General features: G+C 48.1%; 1 protein-coding gene across 1 annotated transcript in view; it reads right to left on the bottom strand.

Annotated features, from left to right (window-relative positions):
* The window catches only part of RETREG3 (reticulophagy regulator family member 3), a 318,375-nt gene that overhangs the window by 8,452 nt on the left and 288,373 nt on the right, over positions 1-21,550 (bottom strand). The gene's annotated exons all lie outside the window — the stretch shown is intronic.

Below are 21,550 nucleotides of genomic sequence, written 5' to 3'. Positions count from 1 at the left end.
TGGAGAAATGGAGGATGGAGTGGTTGGTCCAGGTGATTTCTGTTTTGAAGTGAAGATCGGGTCCAGTGTGTGTCCCGCTTTGTGTGTGGGGTCTGTAACCAGTTGAGTTAGGCTGATGTTGTCCATTTGCTCTAGGAGGTTGGCGGAGTAGATGTCTGTGGGATTGTCAAGGTGGAAGTCGAGGACTCCGAGGAAGATGTAGTGCTCGGACTCGATAGCAAATGGGGTGATAATGTCTGTGATGGAGTTGCGTGGTCATGAGGATCTGTAGGCGAGGGTGCATTTGATGGTTGTTTTGTAATTTGTGTGGAGTTGGAAATGAAGGTGTTCCATGATTGCTGAAGTGTTGTCTTTGGTGATGGTGCCGCGGATGGCGTCTTTGTGGAGGATGTCGATACCCTCTCCGAGTTATTGGTGCGGTCCCTGTGCATCATCTTGTAAACGTTTGGCGCAGTGGTGGCGATGTCAGGGCGCAGGCGCCGTTGAGACAGGTTTCTGGGATGAAGGCCACGTCAGGGGCGAGGGTGGAGATGGTATCCCAGACCTCAGTAGTGCGTTTGAAGAGGGATTTGGCACTGATCAGGAGGCTGCTGAGTGTTTCCAGGATGGTCCCAGTCGACGCAGAGGCATGGTTTTCTGTGTGGGCTGGTGGTGCTGCTTTGCAGGAGAAGAGACAACAGTGGCAGGCGAACGGTCCAGTAGTAAAGCGAGCAAGCGTCCTGGGTCCAGTGCTCGGAGTTCTGCAGTAGGGTACCTGTAGGTGTCCAGAGGGCCAGGGTTCTTGGCGATGGGTGTGGTCCAGGTGCAGACGGGCTCAGATGGGCTTGCCTTTGCTGCAACTTTTATTAGGTAGGTCTAGGCAGGGGTGCTGGAAAGCCGGCGGTGGGAACTGTGAGCGAGCGGCGCAGCTCACCGTACAAGCGAATCAAATGAATACAAAATGGGTGCAATTCAACAAAAAATAAACACAAGCAAGCTATGCAGGGTAAAAAGGCAAGCAGGCTAAAACCTTTAAAAAAAACAACAAAAAAACTATCACAGACAGGCAAATTCACGGCACAATCAAGCTGACAGGCACACAGGGCAAACCAAGTAAGTCAAGATATGCATAAAACGTGTGCGCCTTCAACAAAGCAAATGAAGCTGAAAGGAAACAAACAATATCTCTGAGCACAGGGGAATGGCATGGGCTAACCGGGAGAACTCTTCACCATTGTCAGAGAATTCTCCTGACCCACAGCCACTGAGAACACATTCAAATGCCAAGATGGAGGTGGTCGTCGAATTGGAGGAAACATCCGAAATAGTCCTTTAAAAAATTGCTGGATTATTCTTGAAGAAAACAGAGCTTGTTCCGTCCTGACGGAATCTGGAAATGGCTGCCAGGAATACCTTTAGGGTCGAATGTGCCAAACCCGATCTAGCCAAATGCAGGAAGAAAGGCAACCTTTGTTCTGGTCTAGCATGAGTGGGAAGCAGATCAGCAGCTTGACACCAGGCACAAAAACGCTTCCACTTGAGCTTGTAGGTCTTAATTGTTGACGGCGCTCTGGCATTAGCGAGAACTTCTTGACAATCTTGAGGAATGTCTAAGTTGGCAAAATCATTGTGTTGAGGAGCCAGGCTGATAATTTCAACGAAACTGGTGGTACACTTGGCCTTCTTGGATTGTCAGGAGATTCAGTATTCGAGGCAGCTGAATCGGTCTGCACTCCGAGAGGAGGAGGAGCAGCTCGGTGAACGAATATTGTCGGGGCCAACTTGGAGCAATCCGGATTAGACGACATGGCTGTCTCCTCATCTTCCTGATGACCTTGGGAATTAAAGGAATCGGCGGAAAAGCGTATGCAAATATCTGACACCAGTTCATCGAAAGGGCATCCCCGCATGAGTTCTTGTGGGGAATCCAGCTGGCAAAGCGTGGGCATTTCCGGTTCTGATTCGTCGCAAACAAATCCAGGTCGGGATGACCCCACTCTTGGAATATGTGATCCAGGGTTAGTTGATGTAGCTCCCATTCGTGATTGCCTGCAGCAGACCTGCTTAGGGAATCGGCCAGTACATTGGCAATCCCTGGGACATGGACCGCCGACAGATTGATGTTGTGATCCAGTGCCCAATTCCAAATCTCCTGTGCCTGATGGGATAATCGGGCCAACCTTGTGCATCCCTGTTTGTCAGGTAGTGCATGCTGGTTGTGTTGTCCGTTCGAATTAGAACCGCAGAGTCCTCTAAAATTGCTTGAAAGGATTTCAGGGCGAGAAAAATGGCTCGCAACTCTAAGAGGTTTATGTGCCATTTTCTTTGCTGTATGTTCCATTTGCCACTGATTGTCATTCCTTGAAGGTGGGCGCCCCAGCCTTCCAGAGAAGCATCTGTAGTCACGATGAATCTGGGCACTTCTGTTAGGAATGCACATCCCGTCTGCAGGTTGCACTTTTGCATCCACCATTGAAAGGAGTTCCTCATTCGAGGAGTTATGTTGATCACGTCCTCGAATGATCCGGTTACCTGTATCCACTGAAGACCGAGTTCCTCTTGTAAGGGCCTCATTCTTAGGCGGCAGTTGGGGGTGAGAAGAATACAGGACGAGATCCTCCCCAGGAAAGACTTGAATTTGCTAACAAATGCACTTTCTTGTTAGCAATGCAGATGCCATCTTGTGAATCTTCAACTGCCTTTCTTTTGATATGAAGACCTGGGCGAGCTTTGTGTCCAGCGTCGCTCCCAAGAAAGATTTTCTCTGTGATGGAGTTAGATGAGACTTTTCAAAATGTATAGAGAAACCTAGACTCTGAAGTAGCGACAGACATCTCTGAACGTGAGTTCTTGCTGCGAGGAAAGAACTGGCCTTGATAAGGCAGTTGTCCAAATATGGATAAATCTGAATTCCTTCCAATCGCAAGTGAGCTGCCACCGGAGCTAGCATCTTTGTAAAGACTCTGGGGGCTGATCGTAATCCAAAGGGGAGGACTTTGAACTGAAAGTCCCTGCCAGCCACTCTGAACCGCAAGAACTTCTGGTGTCTGGGAAAAATGGGCACATTGAAGTATGCGTCCTGAAGGTCGAGTGTTGCCATGTGAACTCCTTCTGAAAGAAACTGGAGGATTTCTTTAAGCGTTCACATTCTGAAGGACAATTTTTTGAGGGCACGCAGGTCGAGGATGGGAAGCCATTCCCCCGACTTCTTGCGAATTAGGAAAAATCTCGAATAAAATCCTTTTCCTCTTTGATGTTGAGGTACCCTCTTGATTGCTCCTTTTCGAATCATAGAATATATTTGGGAAAACAGCTCCTTGAGATGAGCTGGTGGTGGTCCCTTTGGGGGAGAATTTGAAGGGGCTTTGACGAATTCCAGAATGTGACCTCTGGATACCACATCCAGTACCCATCTCTCCATGGTAATCTTGAGCCAATTTGAGTAATTAGGGATATTCTTCCTCCAATTTGCTTCAGGTTGGGTAAAAGTGGCGGCAGGTTGTTTGTCTCACTTGCTTTTGTTGTCTCTTCCTCGATAAGAGGTTTTTCCTCTTGACAGAGTAGTTTTTCCTCTTTTGACCATACGTCGACAATGACTTTGTCGACGGGGGTGTCTTTCTTAGTCGACGAGGACGTCGTCGACGAAGCGCCTTCTTCGTCGACGAGGAGGTCGTCGACGGGAGTATTTTCTTCGTCGACGAGGATGTCGTCGACGGTATTTTCGTCGACGAGGTCGTCGGCGGTAACTTCGTCGACGAGGATGTCGTCGACGGTAGGGCTAACTTCGTCGACGGCAAGATGTTCATCGACGTTAGAGTCGACGACGGAGTACCAGTCGACGGTACCTTCAAGATTCTCGTCAACGGTGGGACGTCGACGGTAGATGGCACTATCTTCGACGACGAGATAGGTCGAATTTGGACATGAACCAGCGTCGACGTGAGGAGATGTTGAAGAGGTAGCCACATGAAGGGATGGCGACGGTGAAGCTGTATTTGACGATGAAGTGGTCAAAGGAACAGCCTGAGGTAAAATCTTTTGAGAAGCTATCTTTGAAGTTGTAGATTTTCCAGCTTTCTTTGAGGGCGTACTAGGACCAGATTAATAGGTTTAATAGCTCCTCGCCCTCCGCCTGGGACGACTCCTGGTGGCCCCCCGCCCTGGGCACCGCACCCAAACCGTCAGACCACGCACGCAACCTGGCCTTCATCCTGGACTCCTCCCTCTCCATGACCAGACAAGTCAACGCCGTCTCCTCGTCGTGCTTCAATATCCTGCGCATGCTACGGAAGAGCTTCCGGTGGATCCCCACCGAGACCAGGAAGACGGTCACCCAGGCCCTCGTCACCAGCCGTCTGGACTACGGCAACACCCTCTACGCCGGAACCACCGCCAAGCTCCAGAAGAGACTCCAGCGGATCCAGAACACCTCAGCCAGACTTATCCTCAACATCCCACGACACAGCCACATCTCCGGACATCTGAGAAACCTGCATTGGCTCCCCGTCAACAAAAGAATCACCTTCCGTCTCCTCACCACGCACACAAAGCCCTACACGATCAAGGCCCGAGCTACCTCAACAACCGCATCAACTTCTACGCTCCCAAACGCCATATCCGATCAGCCAGTCACGCCCTCGCCGCCGTCCCCCGCATCCGAAGAACGACAACAGGAGGAAGGTCCTTCTCCTACCTGGCCACCAAGACCTGGAACTCCCTCCCGTCCGACCTGCGCCTGACCCAGGACCACCTCTCCTTCAGGAAGAAGCTCAAGACCTGGCTGTTCGAGCAGTAGCAGCACCCCCCCCAAGCGCCTTGAGACCCTCCGGGTAAGTCGTGCGCTGTACAAATGTCTTGATTGATTGATTGAAGTAGAAGGCACGCCAGAATCCTGAGAGGATTGGGCTTTTCTCAACACCTTCGCCCCAGGAGAAGCTAACTCAGCCTCAGCTTTGCTCTTCCTCGAGGATACAGAAGACCCAAGGCGATGCTCCCTACCTCAGAAACGGGGTTATCTTTGTCCTTTATCCTCTGGAGCCACAGGAGAAGACGACCCCCTCTGTCCCAGAGGTTTTTCTGAGGAAAAGTTCCGCAGATTTTACACTCCTATGCCTCATGATCAGGATACAGACAATATATACATTTCTTGTGAGGATCCTCCTTGTAAGTCTTAGCTTTCCACAGGAATCACAAGCCCTAAAAAGGGATTTAGACGTAGACATCTTTAGAAGGTAAAAAAACAACTAAAGTAAGAAGAAACTGAGCAGAGCTCAGTAAGACTCCCTTCACACGACGTGCGGTAGAAAATCTGAGAGCCTGAGCCTCTGGGGAGAACATTCTGGTGGGTGCTGTCGCCTGATTGGCTGCAGCTTGGTCTATACAAAATGACTAGGATAGTCATGCGTGTGGGAGCTTTTGCTCCTGTAGCTGAGGGCTACTTTACTTTCTGGTTGGTTATTACTAAGGTTTTTTGGTTATTACAGGCATATTATTGCTTTTTTATATACCGTGGGACTCCCACTCCGATGACTGGGAATGATTCAGGCATGTGAATCTATGAAAGACACCCCAATACTGGAGAACATGATTTCCCCCTCACAGAACTATGCAAAGCTCTAGCGAACCACTTCCACAAGATATCCACCATGTACAGGAACGTTCAGTCCCAACTCACGGACCTCCTTAGCCTCCTCCCTCCAATGGAAGCCACTCCCGATCAGTGCCTCACCACATGGAAACAACTCCCCAAACCAGACACTACAACTATTATGAACTCCATTCAGTCAAGAACACCAACGGACTCCTGCCTCCACATCCTCTTCAAGCTAGGGAGCAACGAGATCAGGATCCATCAAACCACCATCCTCAACTCATCCATCACCACTGCCACCCTTCCCAATGCATGGAAACATGCAGAAGTCTGACCCCTCCTCAAGAAACCCTCTGCCGACTTGAGCGAACTGCAGAACTGCTGCCCTATGTAATCTCACTGCTCTCGTTCCTCACCGAAGTCCGGGACAATGCCATCAACTGGCAGCTCACCAAACACCTGGAGAAAAACAACCTGCTAGACTCCTCCTAATCTGGATTCCGTGCCTACCACAGCACTGAAACCACACTGATCGCCAGCTACGGATAACATCTGCATCCTGTTACAGGGGAGAATCGTCGGCCCTGATCCTCATCGACTTCTCAATACTGTATCCTACCACACACTCATCAAGAGGCTGCACCAGACTGGGATCATGGGAGACACACTCCAGTCAATTGTATAATTTCTCATGGGACAAACTCAGAACATGCCTACCTCCCTTCACATTGGAACCCACAAGCATCATCTCACCTCTCGCTCCCAGCAGACCCCACCACTGCCAAGACCAGCTTCCACAACTGCATGAGGAATGTCCCAGACTGGATGAAGACCAACTGTCAAACTAAACACTGACAAGACCGAAGTGCTGATCTTTGGCAATCACACCTCTCTCTGGAACAACACATGGTGGTCCGCCAAACTTGGATACACTCAGACACTGACAGACCACGGGTAACCTCAACATCATCTTGGACAGTAAACTCACCATGAAGCAACAGATCAACAGTTTCCTCCAACCATTTCTACATTCTCAGATTGCTCCGAAGAATCTTCAAATTGCGCCCCATCAACAAAAGAAAAACAGTTGCACAAGCCTTAATTACCAGCAGGCTGGAATAAGGCAACATACTGTACGCAGCAACTGCCACGGAACTGATGAGAAGATTCAAGAGGATACAGAACACAGTGGCCAGACTGATCCTCAACATGCTTAAGCGGACCCACATTACCCAACACTTGAGAAACCTCCACTGGCTACCTGTCCAGAAGAGATGCTAATTCAAGTTATTGACAAACGCCAACAAAGCCCACCACGACCAAGGACTAGCATACATGAACCACTGCTTGAACTTCCACCAACCATCCAGAAACTTCCACCAACCACTAAGAAACCTCCAATCAGCCTCCTGCGCACAGACACTGCATCCGCCATAGCCTCAGCAGAGGCTGTTCTTTGTCTCACCTCGCCGCCAAGTCCTGGAATGACTTCTCCCTTCCGAACATCACACTCACTGACTGACTTCAAGCGGAAACTCAAGACCTGGCTCTTCGACAAAGCCCAGCAACCCAGCGCCTGTATACACTCACAGTGATAAGGCGTACTAATTAATTGCTTGAGAACTGACAGTACCAATTAAGCATTTTAACTTTTAGGAATTCCTGAGGTTGACAACCTTCCCATCTTGCAGTGCAGGTACAGTGTAAGGTAGTTCATCTTAAAGAAAATGCAGTGGAAGGATTAACACCATTATTGCTTTTTCAACTAAAGTCCTTGGATAGCGGAGGATTATTTATGGATTCAGATGGAAACCCAGGACAGTGAACCAAGATTATAGAAGTCACTTGAACCCTCACTGTAGTCGTATTCTCTTGATGGACAAACCTCTTTAACAGCTCAGCAACATAAAGTGAATTAAAGACTTAACTCTTTAAAGAGCACTTCATTATGATTAGCCATCAACAACTCCGCTTTGCAACCTATCACTGACCAACTTTAAGACTGCTTTAGACCATGTAGAGCGCTTCACTGCCTTTTGGCTAGGTTTGAGCTATAGAAATACCATATACATATATACGCAAAACTGCGGAAGAGGGTTCCAAGGACCATGGTGAAAAAATGTAGAACTATAAATGAGCAAATAAATCGTGCAATGAAGTCTCTATTCTGGAGGCAGAATCAATGCAGTGCTGATTAGCAAACAGTTGTACCAATCTCCAGGTTGCCTGCACATTCCACATCGGAGCAATAGTAGCTGCTTTTCCATGGAGTAAATAAGCCTTAGGCTTACCAACGGAAACATTTGGTGGCAAGTGATTATACAAGAAATTATCCAGCTAGCTATATCTTTTTTTGAAGAAGTTCATATCATTCCAATAATGGTTTGGACTGTTTAATAGATTTTGGTGTTATTCAAATAACATTTAAAAGTCCTGTCAGCATCTAAGGTTTGCAGGAGTCCAATAATCCACAAAGAATGTAGGGAGTAAGATTGTTCAATTTATATGAAAATCAATCTGGGCAGAAAATTCAAAATTACTTTCGGCCGAACCGCAGGTTGAGTTTTAAGGCTAGGTATATTTTTTCTGAACAGAGAGCTTAAGGCTCACTTACCCTTCTGATGAATGTTAAATCTAAAAGAAAAGTCACTTTCCAAGTGATGTGTTATAGATCTGTCTTGTCCATGAGCGGTGTTGTATGCCTGCCTTCTGTTCAAAGGGAGTGGGGCGTATCATTGGTATGGAGAAAAGAATGTTAAATTCCAAAGGAAGGGCAGACCTCTTGACAAGAGAAAGGACTTCACCGCTAGGCCTCACCAAAAGCCTTAATCCTAGACAATGTGAAAATAACGGGGGGGGGGGGGGGGGTTTGGGGGGAGGAGGACAGTTTCCTATCAAAAAGGTAATTGCTGCTAAATACACTTTAATTTAAGAAAAAGGAAAGCACGATTTTTCTAAATAAAGAAGATAAGAAATGCGTTACTTACCTGTAACAGCAGTTATCCAGTATTGGTATCTTTCATAGATTCACATGCCTGAATCATACCCAGTCGTCGGGGTGGGAGTCCCCGGTAAATAATTATAGTAAAGTCACATAGACATATACTTAGTACTAGGCCAGAGGCCTCACATTAGTAGCCTATCTAGGTCCTTATGTAAAAAGGACCAAACTTTGGCCAGGAGCCAATCAGCTACTATCACCCTCCTCACCTTCCTGGAAGGAGCCCTAGTCCCTCAGATTTTCGTAAGCACAGTGCTAAGTAGTACCTACTGAGAGGGTAAAGGTGAGCCCTTCCAGGGGAGGCGGGTGGGTTGCATGTGAATCTATGAAAGATACCAATACTGGATAACTGCTGTTACAGGTAAGTAACGCATTTCTTATCCAGTATTATGGGTATCTTTCATAGATTCACATGCCTGAATCAGAATAGCAAGCAATAATGAGCACATTTCGCATAATACATCCATAAAGACATAATAATCTTATCATAAGTTGTTACACAGATTATATCATACTCACAACCTGATCAGAAATGTGCGATAAATTACCTGGAAGGTGGGCTGATAGGAAGAAGGCTCACCACTAATGAAATAGATGACGTAGGACCGCCTGTCCCACTGCTGCATCCTTCATAAGTTCAGAATCCAAGCAGTGGTGCTTGGTGAACGTATGTGGTGTCTTTCATGTCGCCGCTCTGCAGATGTCGACAATGGGTACCCCAGCGAAGAGCGCCATGGATGTGGATACCGCTCTAGTGGAGTGTGCTCGAACCTTTGAAGGCAGAGGATGGCCCGCCTGTTGGTGACAGAAGGCGATGGCCGCTAAAATCCATCTGGAAATGCTCTGTTTTGTCAATGCTAGGCCTTTCCTGGGTCTGCTAAATGCAACAAACAGTTGGTTGGACTTCCTAAATTGCTCCGTCCTGTGTATGTAGAATTTGAGACATCGTTTGAGGTCCAATGAGTGTAGAGATCTTTCAGCCGCAGATGATGGATTCGGGAAGAAAGATCTCAGTACAATAGGTTCGTTGAGATGGAAAGAGGACGGAACCTTTGGTATAAACTTTGGGTTAGTCCGTAGAATGACCCTGTTGTTCTTGAACTGGATGAACGGGTCTTGCACAGAAAAAGCCTGCAGTTCACTCACTCTCCTTGCTGACGTGAGCGCCAGTAATAGAGCGGTTTCCATGACAAATATTTTAGATCTGCTCTGTGGATTGGCTCAAACAGGTGTTTCATTAGTTGAGCTAGTACCACATTTAGTTGCCATGTAGGTGGAGACGCTCTAACTGGAGGGAAAGTTCTGAATAATCCCTTCAGAAACTGTTTGATTAGTCTGTTAGTCCATAGTGAAGTTCCACACGAAGATCGTCTGAACCTGGATATGGCCGCCAGGTGGACATTTATTGAAGCGTGTGCCAGCCCTGAATTGGCTAGGTGGAGCAAGTAGGGCAGAATTTGTGCTGGAGTAGAAGTGAACGGATGTAATTTCTGAGCTCTACACCACAAACAGAACCTTTTCCACTTGAGGGAATACGTCTTATTAGTACTTTCACCCCGGGCCCGGGCTAAGACGACCCTGCATTCCTGTGGAATATCTAAATCCTGGAACTCTCTGAACTCAGGAGCCAAGCCGATAATTTTAGAGATGTTGGATCCGGATGCTGGACTTGTCCCTGGTTCATTGTGAGGAGATGTGGGCATGTCCTGAATAGAATTGGAAGTTCCAGCGATAGAAGGTGTAGTTCTGTATACCAGTGCTGGCGTGGCCACGCTGGGGCTATCAGGATCATGGTACAACTCTCTGCCTTCAGTTTCCGGAGAACCCTGGGGATCAGGGGAAACGGTGGAAAAGCGTAAGCAAAGACGTTGCACCATGTCATCGAAAAGGCATTCCCTAGGAACCTTTTCTGGGGAAGCCAGCTTGCGTAAAATAGATCCAGGTGAGGCTTGCCCCAACGGGAGAACACTGAGTCGAGCGTCTTCTGGTCGAGCTCCCACTCGTGGCAAATGGAGCGCTGCCTGCTTAGCGAGTCTGCCAGGGTGTTGTCTACTCCTGGGACATACTCTGCCCGCAGAGAAATGTGTTGTAGCAGCCAGATCCAAATTTGCTGAGATTCTCGAGACAACGTCTTGGATCGAGTACCCCCGGTTTGTTCAGGTAGTGCATTGTGGTGGTATTGTCCGTCCTCACAAGCACTGGGGAGTTCCTGATTCAGGGTAGAAATGCTTGAAGTGCCAAGCGCACTGCTCGTAACTCTAGCAGATTGATTTGGAGTTGTTTTTCTGCCACTGACCACTGACCGTGTACTTGCAGTCCTTGAAGGAACGCCCCCCATCCTTCCAGTGAAGCGTCTGTGGTTATCACATAAGGAGAGACTGGGAGTAGAAAAGGGAGACCCTTGTTTAAGTTGTCGCCCAGAAGCCACCATCTCAGAGCTTTCTTCATGACCTGAGTGATCTTGATCCAGTCGTCGAAAGATCCTGTACTTTGGATCCACTGATTTGTTAAGGCTTCCTGTAGAGGCCGCATGTGGAGGCGACAGTGAGGAATGAGAAAAATGTTGGAAGACATCATTCCTAGCAACGACTTGAATAGTCGAACCTTGACTGTCTTTTTGGTCTGAATGTGGACGGCAAGGGTCTTCAGCTTGACCTGACGTTCTCTGGAAGGGAAGGCTTTCTCCTGTTGTGTATCCAACGTTGCTCCCAGGAAATTGAGACGTTGTGACGGTTGGAGAGTTGACTTTTCCTGGTTGAGTGTTAGGCCCAGATTCTCGAAGAGATGAAGGCAGGCCAAAGAGGACCTGGCTACGCCTGTCCGAGTAGGAGCTTTGACGAGCCAGTCGTCTAGGTAGGGAAAGACTTGGTGATGATGCTGGCGAAGGTATGCCGCTACCGGAGACAGACACTTTGTGAAGATGCGTGGAGCTGACTTCAGGCCGAATGGTAAAACTCTGAACTGGTAGTGTCTGCCTGCCACTGCAAACCTCAGGAATTGTCGATGACTCTTGTGAATGAGGATATGAAAATAGGCATCCTGGAGGTCTAAGGATACCATATAGTCTTTTGAATTGAGTAGGTGTAATACCTCCTGGAGGGTAACCATACGGAAGGACTGCTTCTTGAGGTATTTGTTTAGGTTTCTCAGATCCAGTATTGGTCTCCACTGCTGCTTCTCCTTTTTTCTGATCAGGAAGAATCGGGAATCGAATCCTCTCCCCTTCTGACCTCGAGTAACTCTTTCCACTGCTCTTTTCTGGAGCATTAGAGAGAGCTCCTGTTGAAGTAGGTTTAGATTCTTGTGCTGCATAGGACATGGTGGGTTCGGAGGAGGATGCTCCACAAACTCCAATGTGTGTCTGAAGCGAACTAACTGCAACACCCAACGATCTGTTGTAATTGGCTTCCAATTGTGAAGGAAGTTGGTAATTTTTCCTCCAACTACGAATTGTGGAGAAGAGGTGGAGGACTGAAAGCAGTCATTGGCGTCTGTAATTATCTTTCTTTCCTCCTTTCCCTCGAAAGGACGACTTGTTGTATGAGGAGCGTCCTTGTTGCTGCCTCTGCTGATATTGAGGCTTGTACTGCTGGGAAGAGTTATAAGCGGACTTGTAACCTTGATAGCTGCCACGAATCTGTTGCCCTCTACCTCTGGACCTTCGAAAGGAATTAGTTTTGTATTGCAGGGTACCTAGGGCTTTCGCCGTGTCGGTATCCTTCTTAATACCTTGCAGCATGTCATCGATATGCTCACCGAAGAGTAGTTCTCCATCAAATGGCATGTCTAGAACTTTGGCTTGCACTTCAGGCCGGAATGCTGTGGCTTTAAGCCAGCCCTGGCGTCTCAAAACCGCTGCTCCTGCCAATTGACGAAAGCCTGTGGAAGCGATATCCAAGGCCACATCGATCATCTCGGAAGCAGAGCGTTCGCCCTCCAGCAAAATCTTCTTAACTTCTTCTTTCTGGTCTTCAGGGATCGCTCCTAGATATGGGGCTATATCTGCCCATATCTGTCGATTGTAACGACCTAGTAATGCCAGAGAATTTGCAGCCCTGACTGATAGGGCGGACATGGAGGAAAATCTTTTGCCAATGGCTTCAAGTTTTCTCCCCTCTTTATCAGGAGGCGCTGTTATTGCCGCCGACGGGTTGCTGGACTTCTGCTGAGCGGCCTGTGATATTACCGAGTCAGGTTTAGCTTGGCCAGTTAAACATGCGGGTGCAGTGTCTGGGGCTTTGTACTTCCTTTCAAGTCTAGCCGGCACTGGAATAAGAGAGGAAGGATTTTTCATTATTTTAAGTCCTTGCTCCCATATATAAATCATTCACTGGAATGGAGCGAGCGGATCTCTTGAAGGGTTCCTTAAAATCATGAAGGAAACAGTCCTGCGTTTCCGATGCTATTTGGATGTTGAACCTTGCAGCCGCTCTCCCTACTATATTATGAAATCCCCCTAAATCTTCAGGGGGTGAATCGTCCTGTACTTGGTCCGGGGATGCTGGATTCGGGTTGGCGTTATCATCAGAATCCTCATCATGTATTTCACCTTCCTCGTCTTGGACCTCATCATCTCTCATTTCTTCCTCATATTCATCCTCATCCGAAGAAATTTGAGGAGGTAACTTCTCTTGCTCCTGACGCACAACCAGCGGAGGTGGTCGCTGTCGATGCTGAGGAGTTGGCGCTTCCTGTTTTGCCTGTACTCCTGATGCAGGAGCAGATGATGGAAATCTTTGCTTATAGTCCGAAATTAGAAACTGGAGGTCAGAGACAATTGACGCTGGAAGGCACACCATAGGCTGAACAGTGGTATGTTCCCGAACTTCCTCTTGAATTGTAATCTCTTCAAAATCTTCACAGTCTGAACTCTCATGAACTTTGATGTTGAGATGAGAGGGACTGGATGCTATGGGAAACATTCTCTACATCAGGATCTTCTGTTTCTAGAAACTGCGTTGGCAGCAGCTGTTGGACCTTGCTAGGTGAGGTCATCTCTGGTGTCACCAGACATGATGACATTTTAAAATGGGTATACGTATACTTCAATGAAGGAGAGCCCTTAGATTGTAGATCCGTTGACGTGGTGTCCGTCGACTGTGGAGCGTCTACGATTTTTGATGTTTTATCAGGCATTTTTATCGTCGACTGCATCGACGTCGTTGATGTCCTCGTCGACGACGATTTCTTCGTCGACGGTGGCGTCGACACTGAAGTAGTCGACGGCGATGGCTTCGTCGACGGTGTACTGTAGTCTTCGTCGACGAGGTAGTCTTCGTCGACGGGCTCGTCGACGATGGTGTCCTAGTCGACGATGAACTCCTCGTCGACGATGAACTCCTCGTCGACGATGAACTCCTCGTCGACGATGAACTCCTCGTCGACGATGAAAGCTTCGCCTTCGTCGACGATGAAAGCTTCGCCTTCGTCGACGATGAGGCAGACGTCGACAGAAGCGTCGACTGTTTTGTGACAGGAATTACAGAAGGTATTGACCTACCCATCGTCGACGATGTTGTAGCAGTCGATGCCATGGAGAAAGTAGACGCCGTGGATGTCGAAATGGAGACTGTCGACATCGTCACAGGCAGGCCAGAAGACACCATAGCAGGCTTCTTGAAGTCTGTCATCTGAAGAGAAGGTTTGACCTTAGGACCCTCCATGGACTTTGGCTTCTTGTGAGGAGGCGCAGCAGACTGACCTGGAGATGTCTGTCGAGGCCTTTTAGGAGAGGAGTAGAAGCTCCTGAAGGAACACTCGCTCTCACCTGAGGAGACTAGCTGCTCTTTATCCTTCAGTCTCTGGAGCCACAGAAGCAGTCGCCCTTCCCTGTCCTTCAATGTCTTGATCGGGAGAGTGCGACAAATCTTACATTCCTTGGCAGAATGCCGAGGATAGAGGCAATACAAGCAGTCTTCATGCTTGTCCTCTATATGTAACCTCATTTTACTACAAGAGGCACAGGGTCTAAAAAGCCCTTTTTTAGGAGTAGTAGACATAATAAATACCAATACTCCTTTCAAAGCTGAAACTTGAAGAGATGATAGGGTAAATGCAAAGATATGGGAAAAAACCTGAGCAGAGCTCAGTGGAGACTCCCTTAGCACGACGTGCGGTAGAAAATTTGAGGGACTCGGGCTCCTTCCAGGAAGGTGAGGAGGGTGATAGTAGCTGATTGGCTCCTGGCCAAAGTTTGGTCCTTTTTACATAAGGACCTAGATAGGCTACTAATGTGAGGCCTCTGGCCTATTACTAAGTATATGTCTATGTGACATTACTATAATTATTTACCGGGGACTCCCACCCCGACGACGGGGAATGATTCAGGCATGTGAATCTATGAAAGATACCCATAATACTGGATAAGGCAATGTAATCTACTCTTGACATTTTAGATCCACCTGCTTCTGAAGATTCAATGTACAGAACCTCCTCCAATTAAAGGAGTATGAACAAGGAGGGGAAAGGTCTTTTTGCTTATCTCAGGATGTTCTCAGTCATCTGAAATATTCAAGTGACCATATAAATAAGTTACTTACCTACTGTAACGCCTTATTTATTTATGTATTTGGTGTTTTATATAGCGCGAACAGACCCCAAGTAGGGTATCAGAGCGCTTTACATTTGCATTTCAAAAAACAGTTGTTACCAAGTCATCAGTTGATGTACAATGATTTAAAGCAAAACATTAAGCTTAATATACACGACCACAAAAAGGTTAATGTTCAAAGAGAAGTAGCATGTATATGATCATGAAGGATCCATGATGATGGTGAGTCTGTTGAGAATATGGGAGGTATTTAGTCATGTAAGATTTTGCTTAATTTTTTAATGAAGAGATGGGCGGGATTCTTCTAATGTTAGGAGGGAGAGCGTTCCAAATTCTAGGATCTGCACCAGAGAACGCTCGATCATAAGCCGGTTTCAGTAGTAGATCTCCATGGCTCCTGGAGACACAGCATCCTCCTGATAGTGTGATTTTCTGGGCAAGGTACACTGGTGTTTTGTAATGTATCGCTTTGTGAGTGATACATGCCAACTTAAATTGTATTCTTGCTTCATAAGGCAACCAGTTGAGTGCTTTCAAATGAGGGGTGATGTGGCAGGTAGAGACTATTGAGCCACAGATTCCTTAACTTTTAATTCCCCCCAGGAGCGAGACTAGATCCAGAAACGTTTTGTGAATAGTACCCCTGAGAGCCGGTAAGTGGCATTCGCCTGGCATCGTTGGCCATGCTGGAAGTGACGTGCGAGGTGCCTATATAGGTGCCACCCCAGTGTGCTGATGTCTGCTTCTCTTTTAGACTTTCCACGCCAGGAGCGAGGAGCAACGAAGAACACAGACCACTGGTTTGGAAAACTAGGGCCCCGAAAGGGGAACCCCTGTCCCTAGAAATCAGTACGCAGAATGGGGAGGATGGGTGGGACAGTAATGTATCTGCTGCTAGATCGAGTCCTCACCAAATAAGGCATTGTCGGAGGTAAGTAACTTGCAGATCTGATAGAGACTTCTAGCCGCAGATTCCTTATTTTAGAATAGATACCCTAGCAATAACTCCCTGGAGGTGGGTCTGCAAAACAATTTCACACTATAAAGTGCTGCAGGACTAAAAGGGTTAAGTGCCCATGTGCCAATGCAGTGGTTGAAGCCTTGGTTCTGATAGAATGAGCACGCAAACCCTCAGGGGGTTGCTTTTTGGCCAGTTCATAGCAGATCTTAAAGCAGAGCACAATCCATCAGAAGATGTTCCGCTTCTGCACAGCCTTTCATTACTTTGCTCCAACATACCCCCATAAAGAGTTGGTAGTTCACCAAAAACTCTTTTGTGCAGTTAAGGTACAACTATGACACTGTTTTTGGGTCCAGAGAGTGAAGTCGCTCCTCTTCTTTGGAGGGATGTGGCAGAGGGCAAAAAGAATGCAGGTTGATGGACTGTCCTACATGAAAGGGAGTGACAACTTTCGGCAGAAAGGAGGCTCTAGTGCAAAGTACCAACTTGCAAGGGCAGCTGTTAAGGTATGGAAGCTTGAATGACAAAGCATGATGCTCACTGACCCTCCGGGCAAATGTTCTTACCATCAGGAAGACTGTCTTGATGTTAAGGAGCTTGAGAGGACAGTTGTGCAAGGGCTCAAAAGAAGGGCACATTAAGAACGTCAGGACTAGAGAAAGGTCCTATAGAGCGCACCGCGTTGCAGAGCTTTGTATACTACAGGACAGCAATGAAGGAGCTCCAACCTTGCTTTCCCCAGGAACCACCTCGCTGACAGGCTTACACCCAACTGAAATCTCAAAATAATACACTTCAAATAATTGCAACAGGCCTACTACACCCCCTCCAGCTTCCCAAATATGGGCTGCGTTCAGAGCCAGCATGCGTCCGATGCGGGGCTGCCGAGGCGGACTTTTTACTCCTGCCATGGTCCTGTGGGCTGGTGTTTTAATACTGGAGCAGGTCACGCAGACCCCGTCCAAAATTGTAGAAATACAAATAGATTGCAACTCCTCAATCTGTCTGATGAGCTTCATTAAATCGCTCCTGCCGCCAATACGTAAACTGGTAGTGGGGTCACTGCTAATGGCTAAATGCAGGGTATCCATGTGTTAATGGAGGAGGAGGAAAGTGCCACGACATGCTGACTGGCTACATTACCTAGCATATTGCAAGGCACAACTGGAATCATACGCTGAAGAGCTACATCTGACATCCAGACTAAGAGACTTTTGGGCCCTATGTGAAGCCTACATGGTGTTCACCAGCACGGACTAAATGCTGTACCAGATTGCACTCAATGAGCGGTGGGGAAGGCGGGTGGTTGGGAGGACAACAAAATCAATGTGTTTGATTTATCCATAGGGCTGAGTGGGTATGTCATTTCAGAGCCTCTGTTCGGTTTCTTCTTTGTTGATTTCTTGTACAGGCTTCTCTGTGATGTATAAAACCATAATACATTTTCTTTTTTAAATCCCATGAGGCATGATGAAGTGGGAAGGAGAGGGCATTATGCAAACCTTTCAAGAACCTATGTACAATAAGGGATTTGAATTGGGATGGCTGATCAGGCAATTGCAGAAAGGCTGAGATAGAGAGATATAGCCCTCCAAGGTGCACAGAGCAGAGTTCTGCTGGACAAGAGAATGGATAAAGAGAAAGACTTGAGTGATGGGGGCAGAAAGAGGGTTAATCTGTTTCTCTGCACATCATGCCACAAACTTGCCCCAACGGCAGGCATATACCATCTTGGTGGAGGGACATTTGGCTGCCAAGATAACATTGCAGACTTCAGAAGGCAGGTCAAAAGCTATCAACTGTCGCTGCTCAATTTCCACGCAAGAAGGAAGAGCGCTGATAGGTTTAGGTGAAGAACCCTCCCTTGCTTCTGTGACAGAAGATCCTCCACAAAGGGGTAGCCTGATCGGTCGACCGATGGCCATGGTCAGCATCTCAGGATACCAAACTCTCAAAGCCCAATCCAGAGCCACAAGGACGACTTGGGCTCAGTCGTTCCTGATCTTCTTGAAAACTCTGGCAGGAGTAGTATAGATGGAGAGGCGTACAGGAGGCCCGAATTCTACTCGAAACGAGAAGCTGCTGAAAGACACCTTGCATCTATGGCTGATTTCATCCACCCTGGCATTCAGAGAGCCCGAAAGGTGTTGAGCTGGCTAGGGAAATGCCCTGCTGTTCCAGCCATGTCCAGAGACGCAGAGCCTCTTGACAAAGGGTCCACGATCCCACCCCGCCTGGTTTGTTGCAGTACCACATGATGTTTGTGCTGTCTGTGAACACTTGTACTTTTCTTTGATGGAGAAGGATGATGTAAAGTCTGGCTTCCGCCGGAGACCAGAAGCCTCTAATCTCCATCTCTCCCAGATGGACACCCCATCCTGGGAGTGATGCCTCGGTCACCACTGTGATATCTGGTTGGGGAAGAGAGAGGGATCTGCTGCTGACCCAATCGCAGATTGTTAAACACCACTTCAGATCTTTTGCAGTTCCCAACAAGATCTGGACCATGTCACAGAGATTCCCCTGATACTGTGCCGACTGGAACTTCAGGTCCTACTGCAGGGCCCGCATATGACACAAGCAGGATGCACGAAGCCATGAGCCCCAGCAGGCTCAGAGTCAGTCTCATCAAAATCCAGGATAGAGGCTGTAACATCAGTATCATTGCCTGAAGGCTAGCACCCCTGATCTCTGCAGCTGAGCTGCAACAACCGCCATCACCTTGCTGAACACCCGAGGGTCGCTGGTAAGCCAAAAGTGGAAACCCAGCAAACAAATGCTTGCGGCCCACCATGTACCGCAGGTAACGTCTGTGGGCAAGCAGGACGGGAATGTGGAACTATGCGTTGTGCAAGGCCAAGGCTACTATACAGTCTTTCAGGTTCAGGGTAGACAGGGCGTGAGCGAGTGTTAGCATTTTGAAATTCTTGTTGAGGAAGAAATAGAGATGGCGCAGGTCTAGGATAGGACAAAGACTTCTGTCCTTCTTTGGCACCAAAACGTTGTGGAAATACCAACCATGGCCTACTTCTGGGATCCGCACCTTGTCTATAGCTCATTTCACCACAGGAGTTGTCACTTCCTGGTGGAGCAAGGTAAGCTGGTCCTCAGTCACCCTTTCAAAAGCAGGTGGCATGGGTGGAGGGTTAGTCATGAAGGGGAGGGAGGTGGACATCGAAAAAGCATTCAATAGCTTGGAATGGGGGTACTTGTACAAAGCAATGGAGCGTTTTGGCCTGGGGACTGACTTCCTGCAGTGGACAAAGGTGCTGTATTCGTCCGCGGTAGCCAGAGTAAGAGTGGGAACGCTGATATCGACGCAATACCCGGTTAGTCGGGGAACGAGGCAGGGGTGTTCACTGTCCCCCCTGATGTTTACCTTAGCAGTCGAGCCTCTTGCGGCGACAGCCCGGATCGGATACTATTATGAGGGCCTGGAGAGTAGAGAGGGTCAACAATACATATCACTGTATGCAGACGATATGCTGCTCTTCCTTGAAGACGCCGGGAGAGCGTTGCTGGGCGTCGGCTCCCTGCTTTCGGAATTTGGCACCATATCAGGCCTAAAAGTGAATTGGCCGAAAACCTGCCTGTTCCCAGTACAGCGAAGGGAGACACGACCTATAACGGATAGAGAGGTGAGATGGGAACCCACTTGTCTGAAATACCATGGCACACATATTTACCACACCGCAGCAGACAAGTTAGAAGGGAACGTGGGCCGTGGCATAAGAGCGCTAAAGAGCAGCATGACTTTTTGGGCCACCCTCCCGTTGTCAGTGACAGGCCGGATAGCCCTATTAAAGATGATAGCGCTCCCGTGCTTCCTCTATTATTTCAGGACCCTGCCGATATGGATACTGGGTTAAATTTTTAAGTTGCTGAGATCGCTCATGGTGGCTTTCCTTTGGGGTACGGGCAGGCGTAGGGTTGCCCTGGCAATGCTCGTCCGCCCTAAAGCTGAAGGGGGACTGGCGGTCCCAGACTTCGAACTGTACTATCTGGCAGCCCAACTGCAGTTTTTCACTCAGGCCATAGCAAGAGAATTCAGAGGCCCGGAACAGCGAAGAGGCAGGGGAATACCGCGCCATATCCTATCGTTCATAGCATTACAACAGAGGCTGAACCTCAAGGATCTTTTACTGGAAGAGAGAACACTCAGGCTCTGCTGGAACCGCTCCCAACATAGAGCGGGAGTCCTACACCCATATGCGCCTGAAATCCCGCTGGGAATGATAACGGCATTGCCACACGGTGGAGACTGGTCATAATGGCAAACCTGGGAGGAGGCAGGTCTCCAAGTTTTGGGAGACCTATGCGAAGACTGAGCCATGTTACCATACCAGACACTACAAGACAGATTTGATCTCCCGTGAGGTGGATTTTTGTTGCACACAGCCTTGACGCGGGCAATACAGGCACACTGGCGGGAAGGGCTTACGGAACCTAAGACGACGATGGCCTGCCAATATACCATTATGGCGGCGGGCACCTTCAAGGCGGTCACATGTCTCTACTCTAGGATGCTTAACGAGGGGGTGACTCCCTCTGGAGGCGCTGAAGGAGAAATGGGAGGTCGTTATAGGGAAGGAAATCCCTGACACCACCTGGATGCAGATAGTGCGAAGAGCTCGAGAAATGCAAGATTCCAGCTAGTGCATTTCTACAACCTCCATAGAGCGTACTTGACGCCTGGAAGGAGCGGTAAATATTTCAAGGTTCCAGAGGCAGCATGTCCCAGGTGTACACAGACAGGAGTAGATTTAGACCATATGCTATGGTCTTGCCCATTGATGGGGTCCTACTGGGTAGAGGTGGGAGACACCCTTAATGAGATAACGGAGAGACAATTGACATTTGATATGGCCACTAGCATCCTACACTGGTTTCCCCACACATCCAAAAACAAAATAACAAGTACATTTATCGATATGGGGCTCATATTGGCAAAACGGGAAATCACAAGACATTGGAAAGCGACAGCAGGGCCCATCAGCAGGAGGTGGAGGAATGAGTTTGTAAAGTGGGCAAATAGTCAGAGCGCGCTGCGATTTCAACAAGCGGGAAGGCGAGGCAATGATAGAGAACTGGAAATAGCAACAGCATGGGAAGCACTAGTGCAGACGTTATGAGACTACGAGACACAAGAGGACTAGCTGGAGTGTTACACCACACATAAGAAGCCCCGTAGCATAACAGGAACATCAACACAAACAATATAAGGGATTATTACTGCTCTATGCATCAGTGACGGGACATGGGAGGAAGGAGCAACTGTTAGAATAGGGAGTAACTATCGGGGTTTATTGGGCTCGATTGGGGGACACTGATAAAATAGTCGACGCATGGATATGACACACAACGAGATTTAGACGGGGAATGTCATATTATAGGGAAGATGATATTGAGGCCACCGGGCCAACTGTGTTCATGTCTGTCCTGTACGAAAATCAATAAAATACGTTAAAA

The sequence above is a fragment of the Lissotriton vulgaris genome, chromosome 5 (genome assembly GCF_964263255.1).
Source record: "Lissotriton vulgaris chromosome 5, aLisVul1.2, whole genome shotgun sequence".
NCBI lineage: Eukaryota > Metazoa > Chordata > Amphibia > Caudata > Salamandridae > Lissotriton > Lissotriton vulgaris.
This window is presented reverse-complemented; position numbering and strand designations above follow the sequence as displayed.